The following is a 13,902-nucleotide window of genomic DNA, read 5'->3' on the forward strand; positions in this document are numbered from 1 at the left end:
CAGCATGACTTCAACACAAAATAACATTTGCTGGTAGTAACATAATAGTTGAAATTTTATCTGCATGCTAAGAGCTGGGCGAACAGGCAGCAGCCCCAGGTTTATGCTCAGACTCCAAAGGAAGTGAAAAAAGTTCCCATAAAGCTGTCACTAAGTGCCTTTCAGATGGAGCCCACATGTCCATACATCCACTCTGTCAGCAGAGCACAAGGACGGCTACCAGAAGTTTTTATGCTTGCCCATGATGGGACATCAAAACCCAACAGAAAGCTGGGAACCTTGACAAAGAAATTCAAGGAAAGCCAAAAGGAACACGAGGAAACATGGCACAAAGCAGGACAGAAAGTCCATTCTCTACCTCCTATAAGCCGTGAACCAGCCTCAGAGCAACTCGGAGCCAGCACCAACGGCCAGTACTTTGCTAACACAGCGACATATGGCGCAGAGAAGGAAGGTGTACTCTATGGATCAGACTAACTAGAGACAGGTGTGGCTTATTTCCATAAGCTGCAGTCACTTCCTGCTTTCGCACCCTTCGCCTCTCCCAAGCTCCGTGTTTAAAGGAATTAAATGGGGAAACAAGGCTGAAACTGCTGATAGCAGCCTGCTTTGTGTAACTCATTTGCCAGGAGCCAGCTATGCTATTTAATAAGCAGCAAAGGCCAGGGAAGCTACCTGGGTCAAATAAGATCCATCTGAGCAAAGGATGCACAAAATACCTGCTCTAAACCCAAGTTAAACCTTTGTTTTTCAATTACTGCCATGATAACAAACCATCACTCCTCCCTGGGACTTACCCCCTCTCAGTGCACAGTGTGGCAGAGGCAGCAGTTGCACAGATCAGATCCCAGTATTCCTGGATACTGTGGACTGCATGAATTCACTCTTCAAGACTTTAAAACACAACCTGTGCACCACTTAGTACCAGAGCCATCTGCAAATCCTGCTGCGCCGACTCGCTGCTCCCACTTGTACAGGAGTTCAGATGCACACAGCTTGTGTGCAGCTGGGAAAAGCAGGGGGAGGGCTGCAGGGGAGTGAAGCAAAGCTGAGAAGAACCCCACGCCTTCCTGGAGGTTGGTCTGGTGCCACTGCAGGGAGCGAGCAAGGACAGCATTACACAGCAGCTCTGAGCTCAGGCAGTCCTGGCAGCAAAGTCATAACTTAAATGTCAGCACCACAAAACCCCATTTGCACCAGAAAACCTATTTGCAGGCAGTTACATGACTAATCACTATCCCCAAGGTGCTCTCACATGTGCAAGCCAATACCCAGAAACTAATGACAGTGCTTTTCATGCAGATCATCTCCCATGCGTTTGACATTTCACTAGGTTTTTTTAAACATCTGTTCTAGCCAACTGTTGCTCATTTAATCAGGAAATCTGAAGGCTGAAAATCTCAATGGCTGTTAACTACCAAGTAGCCTGTGCTGGAATTTAATTTCAACCGTTTCAAGCCCTAGCTATATTCATACACATTTTTCTGTTTCTAAACAGGCAACTTCAGCAAAAATCTTTACAGAAAGATACAAATACCTTGAGGCTCTGTTTCTGTGGAGTTACATGTGGTAGGTACCAGCATACCTGGCAATAGTAAATGTAAACAAAAGTCATTAAGACAAATTAAGTTCCAGCCCTAAAAGACTGCTTTGCGCACCATAATATCTGCTTGCATTAGTCACTGTTACACTCATACCAAGCAATCATTTGCTTGCATGGAGAGCAAGTTTCAATTTAAAAGAAATTCAGCACACAAGTTCAGCTGAAGGACGAGTTCTGTTTCTACAACAAGAGGTGTCCTGAATTATTTTAAGGCTCAAGTTCTGCAAAGCCAACATTTGAGGAAAGGGATGTTTTGGGGACTGATTCACAAAAGAAATGCCATTTAGAGCCACCTATGTGCTTTGTGACCTTGCAGCTTTGGAACGTACACTGCCATGGAGTGAGACAAGCACACAAATCAGACGGACGTTGAAGGTATTGAGGTGTCTGCAAGGAACTTCTCAACATGAATTACAAGGCATGCTGCATGTCCAACAGTGCTCGGTTCGAATTTTTATCAGCGGGAATAAAGTAGCTTTGCACTACACTTTCTTAAGTTCAACCCCTATTAAACCTGCAATCAACTTAAGTAATATATTATTCCATTATTCATAGGGTCTATTCAGAGGAAACAAAGGTTGAATCAGTACAGTGACAGGAGCTTCTGCTGTCTGGTACAAGCGTCTTCAGCACTCAATGTTTGTACAGCTGGGGAAGCAAAGGTAGGAATTTTTCAGGACTGATGAAAACAATCTTGGGTTTCATATCTAGAACAGCCACCACATAGTTGCCAGCATTCAGAAAGCAGCAATGACAGAATTAACCCCTGCCCATAACAATTAACTTTGTATGCAACACACACACACACACAAAAATTCCTCCATTTTAGCACCTTTGATTTTAAGTCACAGTATTTTTCTCATTATTTCTGTTTACTGACTGTATTTTCGATGATATCTGTGGAAGCGCTACTCAACATTTTATTGTACAGCAGTTGAGATTGAGAGGCATGCTGTCCTGTGATTGTGGTAGGAGAGGGGCTAAACCTAGCTTTCCTAAAACCAAGTTTGCTCTGGGCACTCATAGGAAGAATTACAACTGGAACAGGAGGAACCACAACAGAGAGCTGCTTTTCTGCTGTATCCCTCACAGAGGCTGCTCAGGACCAGCCAGTTTAGTCTCACCAATTTTCAAGCACTTCTGAAGAAAAAGGAAGCACTTCGCTAGCCAAGGGCTGTGAGCACCAATGCCTTATTTCATTCAGTGTGCTAGTCACTCAGGTTACACATAAACAAATAACTGCTTTAAAAACCACATTCTTTCCTCAAACATCTCTACAGTTCAATAGCTCTCGCTTTCATTTTCCAGTTCTTACATTAGTCATGGAGCCTTTCAGCACAGATCAAACCCAACACAATAAAAGAACCTAAAAAGATGCCCCTCAACAAATCCTTGGGCAACTTCAAAGCATTACTGAAAGGGAAAAAAACAACAATCCATAACGACAAGCAACAAGAAAGGGAACACGCCCAGTTTATTTTCTCTTTGCAGGTCAATTTATTTATGTTTAAGCCAGAAGTGGGAACACAAATCAGGCATTCCACCTGTCCGTCTTGCTGTCTACTCCATAGATCACTCTGGTTTCAACAACCACAAAGGCAAAGATTGACTTGTAAGCAGTCTTTTTGTGGTATTTATACACAAACTACATCCTCTGAAGTTTTGTTCTTAGATAACCTCAACTGAAAGGAAAAAGGGACCGACCAAACCTATCTTTCAGTTGACTTCTCCTAAGATTTTACAACTCAGTACTGGAGTTGGGCTGTTTTCTTGAATGGAGATTGCTACGCTGGCACAAACAATATCTAAGCTAACAGAAAATTGACTCAATCATTTTATGTTCGTTAGCAAGCAATGATTTTGAATGGAAGGCTCACTCAGAAAAACCAGCCAGTACAGGTGCCAAAAGAAAACAGTGCCATGCAGCTGCAGGACATGAAGTCAGTTATTACAGCTACCCGAGTGAAGACCACAGGCTGCTGCCAGCACTGAAGGCTGCCACTGGCACACACACAAAGAATGATTAATCCAAAGCAAAATGGATACTCATCAGCACAAGTCCAAAATGAGAATGCATCCAAATCCAGGTCACATTTAGTATCAGTTTACAGTAAACAACACATCGAAAAGCATACTACTCCAAAACACACGTCCTTCAAAATGCAAAATTCACTTGCTTACTTGGAATTGCTTTCCTGCGCAGAACACTCGACACATCAGGTTAGAAGCTCATTGTGACCATGACAGCCCAGAAGACCCGCTGCTGGCTGCTGCTCATGTCCTCAGAGGGTCACTGTGAAAAACAAGTAACTGTGCATTCAGAAAGCAGGGCTACTGGCCAGCCTCCTATTAAAAATATTAGGGGGATTGTAACATGAAGATTCTCTCAAGATCTACCCAGAGCTGGGATATACAGTAAAGCACTCCACTGACATAGGCAGCTATTTTAAAGAGTATTGCCCTGCAGACATGGAGAGAGAAAATTCCCATGTCCATACAAGGTCTACAGCAGCATTTGTCGTATCTGGAGGGGTCTGGAGTGCTTCCTGCCCCTTGTCCAGTGGGGCACAGCACTGTGTGGAGGGAGGAAAGACCAGAAGGAAAAATATCCCCAAATACTCTCTGAGGGGAGCTGGTAAGTCACCCAGGCTCTAAAGCAGGCATCAAAAGAGGTAACTGCTGAGCTGGTGCACAGGAAGCACAGGAGGAGGGCTGAAAGCCTTCTGAAGTGGTCTTCAAGCTAACCAAGTCCACTTACAAGAGGGAAAAGCACACCAAAGCAAAGACAAAATGTAAAACCAAAATATGCTTGACCAGAATCCTCCAAGGGTGGCACAGTGGCAACAGGCTTTTTCCCAGTCCCTTAATTGCTTGGCTCTTATCAAGCTGTGTACAAGCCAACGGTAGGGCTGGCAGCAGCAGACAGAACTGGAAGGAACTCACTCGTCATCCAGCCCTGCATTTTCAGAGGGAGACCAGAATGGGGAGACTGGAGCTCTGCCACTTGCCAAGAAGCAGGAGGGCAGGGCCAGCTCAGTACAGTGTGCAGATAAGGAGAAACAGATGGCCCTGCTCCCCTCACATTCGTTAGAGAGCTGCTGCTCAGACACTTCCATACAAACACTTAGTGGGGAAAAATTCCATACCACCTGCTGAAGCAGAACTGAATACAAACCACCCTCGAGCAGAAAGCAAGCAGTGATTCCTGCCCGGTTTGACTCTAGGATTGCTTGGAAATCCATATTTGGATTGCACATGATGTTCCAGTCTCATTTTCTGGATTGTTTCATGGAAGCACTTTGGAGACAATGGCAGCACGCCATCGGATGCATGCTGACCCAGCATGCCCAAGCACCACCCACACATCTCCAGTAAGGCCAGCCCCATTTCCACAGGTCACTGAGCCTTATCTCCTGGCAGCAGGGACCCTCCCAAGCACACTGTACTCCCTGCCCGCATGTTCACCTGCCAAGCTTCACAAAGTTTGAAAACCACTTGCCAGCTGATGTAACACTGTCTGCACCCAGGCACAAGGCTCCCAGCACAGTTTGCCTGCTCCTTCAAAAAGGACTGGTCCTTACAACAGACCATAAACCCAATTATTTGAGAACCAGCTGCATACCGGAAAGCAGGAGTGATTCACAGCAATGCTGAATTCCTTTCACCACTGAAGTTGCACTGGTGATAGAGCTGTGGCAAGCTTTGATGAAGCTCATTCTGCCTGCTTGTGGCACACACACAGCCACACAGTGCTTTTTGAGTAACCTGATCCTTGATATTGGAGGTCTTTCCCAACCTTGGTGATTCTATGATTCAATGTATTACACACTGTATGCTTTTCAGAAATAAAGGCCTCCCTTACCTAACTCACCAGGCTGGCTCCCCAAGCTCCTCCATCTCCTACCCCTCTGAGAGCAGAAACGGCTTCTGTGCCATGGGGCCATGGGTGCCAAACCCTACACCTGGCTCCCCAGAGGCATGCTCCAGCCTCTCCATGGAAGCAGCTCACTTCTGGAGTTGCTAAGCAAAAGCAAGCTGCAATGGCATGAGGGAAGCCCACTTCTATTTCAGCATGTGGGATGACAGCATTCAGCTCCGTGATACCACTTGGTTTTAATATCTGCAGCAATGCAAAAATAATCAGCTAGGAGGCATTTCTGATTGTTTTGGTGCTACTCATTTCTGAAGGTGGAGAAGAAATACCGTTGTTTTCATGGCACTCAAACACCCCATGGAGCTCATTTACTTTATATGCACCGTTTCACATCGTCTGACCCAATGCACTGCAGCAGCAGGTATGTGCATGCACACTCACTTCACGCTCCAGGCAGGCTCAGGGCTAAACCTGCACCTGTATCTACTGCATTTAAATAAGACTGCAGCTTGCAGAACCTGCAGGACTTCCAGAAAGAGTATGCAATCCCTTCCATTAACATTCAGATGTTTTTCAGGTGAATGCTACCACCATCATCAACTATGCAGAACTGCAAGTGAACCAACAGTCGAAACAATTTCAGAGAGCATGAGTCCGTAACTAAGTACCAACGGCCATTCTCCAAGCCACAGAATTCAACATTCCTCCTTGTCCTGTATCTGCAAGGCACAGACACAAAGCTGTGGAGACAGGGATTCTCCTCTTCCTACCCATCAAGTATGCGCAAGCAGCAGCGCTACATACAGAGCGCGAGTGGGCTGTTCCTACACCCTTCTCCAGCACAAACTGCAAGAACAGGAATGTCTGCAGAAGCTGGATTAACTGTCTGCCAACTGCTCCTTGGAAAAGGCATCTTGCTGCTATATTTTAGGCTTACATCCAATTTACTCTTTTGACTTTGTTTGCAAAAGACAAAATATTTTGGCTCCTATTTCCATTATAGGAAGCTTTAGAGGCAATTGCCCACTGCCACACACTGGATTTTTAATCACTGCTCAGTGAAGTGTTACGTCCCCTTCACCTTTTTTGCATGGGAAGAACTTAGCACAACAGTTGACATGCTGCAAAGAAGAGCCCTAACTTCCCAAAGCCCCAAGAAAGCTGTTAGTGTTATGACTGATGGCAACACAGTCCTGTGAAGTAGCAATATTTGTTCACAGGATTACCTGTGCTTAGCTCTTCTAGCACCTGAGACCCTGAAGAGACCAGACAAAACAGATGCTGCTGCTTGCAGGAAGCACTTCCATCACTATTAAATGGTTCTGCGCTTCTGTGGAAGGACACAACTGGTCTCATTCTCACAGCTCAGACATCTGCGCTGTGAGAATACTGTATAACTATGTTATACAGTGCTCCAGCCTGTATAATGCCAGCAAACACAGCACACCACCTCATCTTGATTACATTTATGCTGCAAGAAAGACAAAGCATGGCTTTTAGAAGTGTCAACACTAGTTAAGAGGCCAAAATGTTGAAGTCCCTTACTGAACTACAGCAGACAGAGAAGTCACAGGAAGGGAAGTCAGCTTCCAGTGAGAACTAACCCCAAACGCCCTTTGACCACTGCCTGGATTTACTTTTCGGTCACAATGTACAAGACTAAACCAGAAGTATACAAGAAACAATAATCGCGTTCACATGAGACGGTTGGTCTCTTCCACTGTTTCCAGCATCACCATTCCTCCCTCAATGAAACTAACAATAGTTAATTACAATAAAGTAAGTTATTACTACACTGGAAAACATTAGGAAAAAAAAAGAGAGAACATCTTAACTAACTCAGTCTGGTAATTTTCAGTATATTCAGTGTTTTATTCAGAGTGGACCTACCTAGATAATTACCGCATGTTACAGAAACGCAAGGTCTCATTATTTAGACAGATCATATTTTCTGAATCAATATTTGGAAAAGTCTCAGCTTTGATGCTCATCTCAAGGTACACTGCTGTAACAGGGTGACACGCTGCTGACAGGCTGAGAGAGCTGGGGCTCTTCAGCCTGGAGAAGAGAAGGCTCTGAGGAGACCTTATAGAGGCCTTCCAGTACCTGAAAGGCACCTAGAGGAAAGCTGGGGAGGGACTTTTTATAAGGGCGTGTAGCGACAGGATAAGGAGAAATGTTTTTAAAGTGGAAGAGGGTAGATTTAGATGAGATATTAGGAAGAAATTCTTTACTGTGAGAGTGGTGAGACACTGGAACAGTTTGCCCAGCGAGGTTGTGGATGCCTCCTCCCTGGAAGCATTCAAGGCCCGGCTGGATGGGGCTTTGAGCAACCTGGTGTAGAGGGAGGTGTCCCTGCCTATTGCAGGGGGGTTGGAACTAGCTGATCTTAAAGGTCCCTTCCAACCCAAACCATTCTATGATTCTATGATAACAGCTTTCTGAACATTCACTGTCTGCTGCTAAACAAGCTTCCAAAATGTACATGCCTTGAATACTGGCAAACCCATCAAGGGTTCCCTCAACTTGCTATCAGGAAACCTATGTAAAAAGATAACAAACCTCTTCCCAAAAAACCTGGAAATTACAGGCCTTTGTTTCATTCCATGACCTTTTGAGTGACATGCAGTGTGTGCTTACCAGGCAAAGCTTTTAGCAACAAGGAAGCTGCTGCTCTTGGAATGTGTGGTAACAAGACTGGAGTTTCCCATCTTCTGTCAGTAGTGACGACCACTTTGAACAACACTGCTTATTTCTACTCACCGAACCTGTGATTGACATCTCATTTGGATCATTTTCCATGGGTCTGTACTTGTTTTGGCCTGCTAGGAGCTGGAGGAAGACTGGTTGCAAGCTGAGGACTCCACACCAAGCATGGGCCACACGGGGCTAAGGGGACGGAGACAGAAATGGTTCACCTCCACTGAAAAGCAACATCATGCATCAGAATTTATACTAAGCTTATGACAGGAATGCTTTTGGGTGTGACATAAAGCTGACCCAGAAACAAACCTCCTCGCTTTAAACTTAGCTCTTTCTGTTTCCCACATGTCTGAAAACAACAGACCCTTCAACATGTCCCATCTTTGCCGCCTTAAAATGAAGAATTGATACAGAGCAGCAAGGCATCAGTTTCCCCTCCAAACAGAAGGCCTCAGTGTTTCTACCAGACTTCATGACACCACCTACTAATTACTTCTTGGGGCTGGTTTTGTGATGAGCTCAGTTACAGACTGTGCAACCTGGGGAGGTTAAAAGAAACAAGCGCAGCACAAAACCAGATCTGTTGGGCTGGTTTTCAGCTCTAGCAGGGTTAAAAATGCTAGTTCAGATTCGCTTTTGGGAACACGATCCTCCACTGGTGACTGAATGCCTCCTTTGTCAGCTACCCGGTAAGGACACAGGGTGCGCTGCGCTCAGTGCATTCCGTTCCAGAAGTACTAGTGGATGCCAATGGTTTTGCTGAGCAGAGAGGCCAGGGCACACTTAACAGGACAGCAGATGTGCTGGTGAGTTTTTTGGAAATAAATTAAAAACAAAAAAAAAAACAAAACAAAAAAAACCCAGCAGCATTCTCCACATATCTGGCAAATATACCAAAAATGCTTCCAAGCAGCCTTCCCTAAGTTACTGCAGCAGCTAAAGATCTTCTGAGTACACAAAAATGCGTTGTTAGCAACACTTATATGAAATTTATAAAGGAGACTTCTTGGCTTAAAGATAAAAACATTCGCTCTTAAAATATTCTTCAATATTTTGTACATGGGCCTTTTCTACAGAGCAGATTTACAGGACAATTGTGATGGTACAGAACAGCTAATATTGCCACGTACACAGTGCTTGAGCAACCACCCCATTTCAGCCTCCTTTTTGATCCACCTCGCTGCCCAAGGAAGCTTCACCAAACAAAGGCTGTAAAATGGAAAACTGGAAGCTGCCAACATCCAGGTAGATCTATGGCCTCTTCCTCCTGAGCTGTTCCCATCTGAGAGATCTCCAGCTTAGCAAAATCACCAAGTATTGCTCTCACAGTTCCTCCAGGCTGAAACCAATATGTGTGATATCTGGGAGTACTTTTTGCAGAGATTCCCTTTGGTGCTCCCATGAGGCACTAAGTTTGGCATTCACTTCTATTATTACCCCTGAATCCAGTCACCACAAGCTTCAGTGCTTTTATTTTCCTGCCATCCCCATGCAACAAAACAAGTTCACAACTGTTCTGCTGCACAGCCCAACCAAAGCATAAGAACAGCTGCGCCATGCACCCTGTCTCTGTCTGAGCCTCTGACTATTTTCAGCCACAGGAGTTGCCTGAGTCTGTATTTAGAACCCTCCGGGACTATCTTATCCAAATATTTGTTCAGCTCCCCTTGATTCCATTTAAACTGTCCACAACACTATCTGGCAAAGGGTCCAACACATCCATCACAGCGTCAGTGGGGAGCCTATGTGCCACTGTGCGCAGCTTGGGATTCTAGTCTCTGCTGCTTCCCATCTCCCACGCAGATGGGTGGAAAGAAATCCCCATTTCTGGTTTCCAGGCTACTTACAGATTCAAGTAGGTATGTTCACACCACTACCTAATTTTTTAGTTATCACAAGGTGTTGGTTTTCTTCCCTCAGATCTCCCACAAACAGAAGCCAGGTTAAAATCCACAGGTTGAGAACACTCTGTAATAACACATGGGAGAGGCCTGAAAACACCTTTCTTCCCACAAAACAGCAAATACCAGAAATGTGAGTTTCCTCAACAAGAAAAGTTATACAGAAACAGGTTCCTCCACCATTCCAAAGATGCAGCACTAAGATTCCCAAGCACCACAAGTGGCAGCACGACTGATTCTAATGACCGCACACCCATGTCTCCAAGAACCCACTGCAAAACTATACTCACCAGATCCCTTCCCAACAACATTGTTGCCACTACTCCTGGTCCATTTTTCTAGAGCCGAACCTGATCACGCTGTCAAGACAGCATTCCTCAAGCACATTGCAGAAATACATCATGAGGCTTAACTGCGCCTAGTTGCTGTGCAGCAATACTTGGTGACAATTTGGGGGATAAAAAATTACTGTCAGCCATTTCATGCAAAAATAAAGCTGGTTACAGAAAACAGTAGTTTTTCACATTAAAAAATGGCTTGGGTTGTAGTACTCTGATCAAAATGGACATTTGCATCTGACACATTGCCCCAAGCAGCCCACTCCCAGCCCTCAGCTATGCCAGGGTTCCTTGTTCGCCTGCAGCGTTCCTGATGGCTGCATTCCAGGAGGGGGCAGCCTGCAAGTACTTCATACAGAATGTGAAATGCTTTGTTTATCCAAAAATATTTTAGCTCCAAGAGATATGAAAGCAAGATTTAGATTTCAGCATTTGCACAGTGAAGAGATGCAACTCCTACAGATACTGCTAGAAAGTTTGTTCCTTGAGGCTTCCTAGCTGTAAAATATATCTTGCAAAAACAAAATTACAGCAAACCAAAAGTGAAGCATAAAAATAATAATGGAGAATTAAAAAAAAAAATTTGTTACAGCAAGAAGAGAGAAGCAAAAGACATTCAAAGGGTGCCACTGCACTCCTGCTCCCTTTGTTAGGAGCAGATCAAGGTAGGAAAACCTTTCTGCTGCTGAGAGTAAGACAAAACTTATGGGATCTTCCGCATTAAGCATCTCTGGAAAAACAGAATAACATAAAACAAAAGGAGCTTCCCTGCAGCCTGACCCCCAATTTAACTGCAAAAGTGAAATCTAGCTACCAGCAGATCATCTGTTAGCACTGAAGTTTTACAATGTTCATACTATCTTAAAAATAGAAATCTGCCCCTAGCTTGTTATTTCAGTCGTTACTTAAGATGAGGAATTAAGCACATCAGTCATCAGAGACAAAATCATGACAGTCAACAGGATAGGACTTTCAAACAGAACACTCAATTCAACATAACTCAATCACCCTCAGTTACAGAACTGGGAGACAGGACAATTTAAAATGTTACAGCTCAATAGCTGCACCAAAGTATCTCCTTTTCCAGATGAAAGCCCTTTTCACTTAAAGACGGCATGCCCTTCACATACTTGATTCCTGATCTCGACAACTGCAGTAGCCCCACCACACTGTCTCAGCAGCAGCTGGTGACTAAGGCACTTTTCTGCGCCCAGTCCTTACTGAGCTCCACAGGCTCTCAGTCCCACAGCTCCAGGCGCACGTTTCCTCGGGCTGTGGTTTTGCTGTTGGCCTGTGCCAGGGAATTCCCAACCACAGGCTGACTTGCAGTGGCCCACTGCTTCCGTCAGCAGATTCATTCATCAAGGGGCTTATCTCAAACTGCACTGCAAATGTAGAAGTAACTATACATAAAAAGAATAAAGTCCATCTCTTAAGAAAGTGATCTGGAAGTTATGGAAATGCTTTTCTGCTCTTCTGCTAACTTCACTAGATGTAGGTTTGCGGCAAGGCAATACCATAAACTTTAGTATGTTTAAGTTACAAAATGCTGGGAGATCCTATGGAGCATGAAAACAATAAAATAGCAAGTTTTGACACTGCCAAAAACATATGCACAGAAAACTGTGCAGTTTGGTAAGCTGTTGCGGGATGAGGGTGGCTGTGGGTCACTCGAGCGACTGTACGAGCAGGGAAGTAGTGCAGAGTATATTGCTATGGAATAATACTGGGTAAACAGTCAGCAAGGCTGGAGGGTCCTTGGAAGGAGAAATAATCAAGTAAAGCAGGACCCAAGGACAAAAGAATCAGGGAGTTAGCTGTAGGGCGCGGGGGTGGGTTGCTGTGCGGCTATGCCTGTTCAACAAGTTGTAATCGCCAATCAGGGGTCAGGGCTGGGGGCAGCCCCACCAATGGTGGTTTGCCAAGTGTAATACTGTTTCTGTATATGCTGTGAAGTACTGCAATAAACCGGAAGCCTCCATACTCATATTGAGATTGTCATATTTCCCCGCACCGTGTAGCGTTCGGCTCCAAAGCCCCTGGGAAGATCCGCGGCAGTAAGCCATTTCCTTTGTTGCAAGGTAGTAACTAAGGCACGGATCCTCACAGTTTGGGTCTCACCCACAAACTGGAGTTCACTCTGTGTGGTCAGAGAGCTCAGGTGCACAGAAACTGCAAGAAGTAACACCAAGACAATTCAGTATGCAAAAAAATGAAAGCAACAAAGAAAGTAGGTTGGAATCAACTTTGGTCAGCTCAGTGCGTCCCCTCCACGATGGTCTCTGATGAGACCTCTGGCACTAACAAGCAGAACAAACCACAGATTTTATGTGAAAACTCAGCTTGGGCCAAAGCTCAGAATAATTTCAGTCTCCAAAACACCAAAGAGTGCATTTAACAAGGCACAATATCGAGAGCAAATCACAACCGCTACATGACAGTAAAACCAGACTTTGCTGTCTATTTTTCTTACAGCAGGGACAAAATTGGTTAGCACAAGACACACTAAGTACCAAATCAGCTTAAAAGCAACATGCAAAGCCATCTGCAGTATTTCCTGAGGCACAAAACCAAAAGCAGTAAATCATGCAAGATTTTGCACGGTGTCAGTAAAATCAAAAATAGAAAGGAAGGGCTGACCCCACCTCCAACAGCTGGGGTCAGGAAAGCAGGCTTCCTCCACCAACAGGACCTCCAGGTTTCACCACAGCCCTGCTATCTTAGAAAAAGATCGCTTTTGTTTAATCTCTAGAGACTTGCCTTACAGCACACTTGGAGCAAAGCCTCACTCTGAACCAAACAGAGACAGGCATGCAAATAGTACCAGGGCTGCTGCACACTTTGAAAATGGGACAAAGTAAAAAACATAGAGGCCTTAGCCTTTGGAGTCAGTACAAAGAGCAATATGCAAAGCTGCCTGGTACTGCTGAATTTGCACGTCAATCCTAAAGCAGACAGAGAATGCAGCTCAGAATTGACCTTCAGGCTCCCTGTCCCTTCACATTCTTCTGCTCAAGCTCCAAAACCTGTACAAGGACATCAACCCATAACACATTTGTGTTGGTTTCCTCCAGTGAAGTCACTCCATACACCACAGACCAAAAAACCACTGCCAGGCACCTATCAGGCCCTGATTTAAATCAGTGGTATACCACTTCGTTAGCTTTTCACATCACTGCAGATGAAAGGACAGAAAAATGTATACCCTTCACTTCCAGAGATTTACAAAGGTTACACTCCCCACAGAGAAACTGTACAGACCTTGCATCTTCTTCAAAACCTATTTTTTAACTTGGAGGCTGAATTAAACACAGGCACAGAGAAGCACAGCTGAGTTTGTGAGCAGCTCCAACCTTACCAGACTTTGCTGACCAGAAACCTCTCCCCACCTTGTGAACGCTGCTGTGAGGAAAAGGAGAGCTGAAACTTGGCATGCTACCATGTTTCCCGTTCCTTTGCATAACCAATCTTACTTTCCGGATC

General features: G+C 44.8%; 1 protein-coding gene across 6 annotated transcripts in view; it reads right to left on the reverse strand.

The window, feature by feature from the left end:
- Positions 1 to 13,902, reverse strand: part of SGMS1 (sphingomyelin synthase 1) — an 80,190-nt gene that overhangs the window by 58,451 nt on the left and 7,837 nt on the right. For 2 of the 6 annotated variants that reach the window (XM_021381817.1, XM_021381809.1), the window contains exon 2: positions 3,785 to 3,896. The exons of the other annotated variants lie outside the window; for them this stretch is intronic. The gene's annotated coding sequence lies outside the window, so the exon portion shown is untranslated. The remainder of the gene's footprint in view (positions 1 to 3,784; positions 3,897 to 13,902) is intronic. 6 annotated transcript variants of the gene reach the window in all.

Source organism: Numida meleagris, unplaced genomic scaffold, assembly GCF_002078875.1.
Source record: "Numida meleagris isolate 19003 breed g44 Domestic line unplaced genomic scaffold, NumMel1.0 unplaced_Scaffold119, whole genome shotgun sequence".
NCBI classification, from domain to species: Eukaryota; Metazoa; Chordata; class Aves; order Galliformes; family Numididae; genus Numida; species Numida meleagris.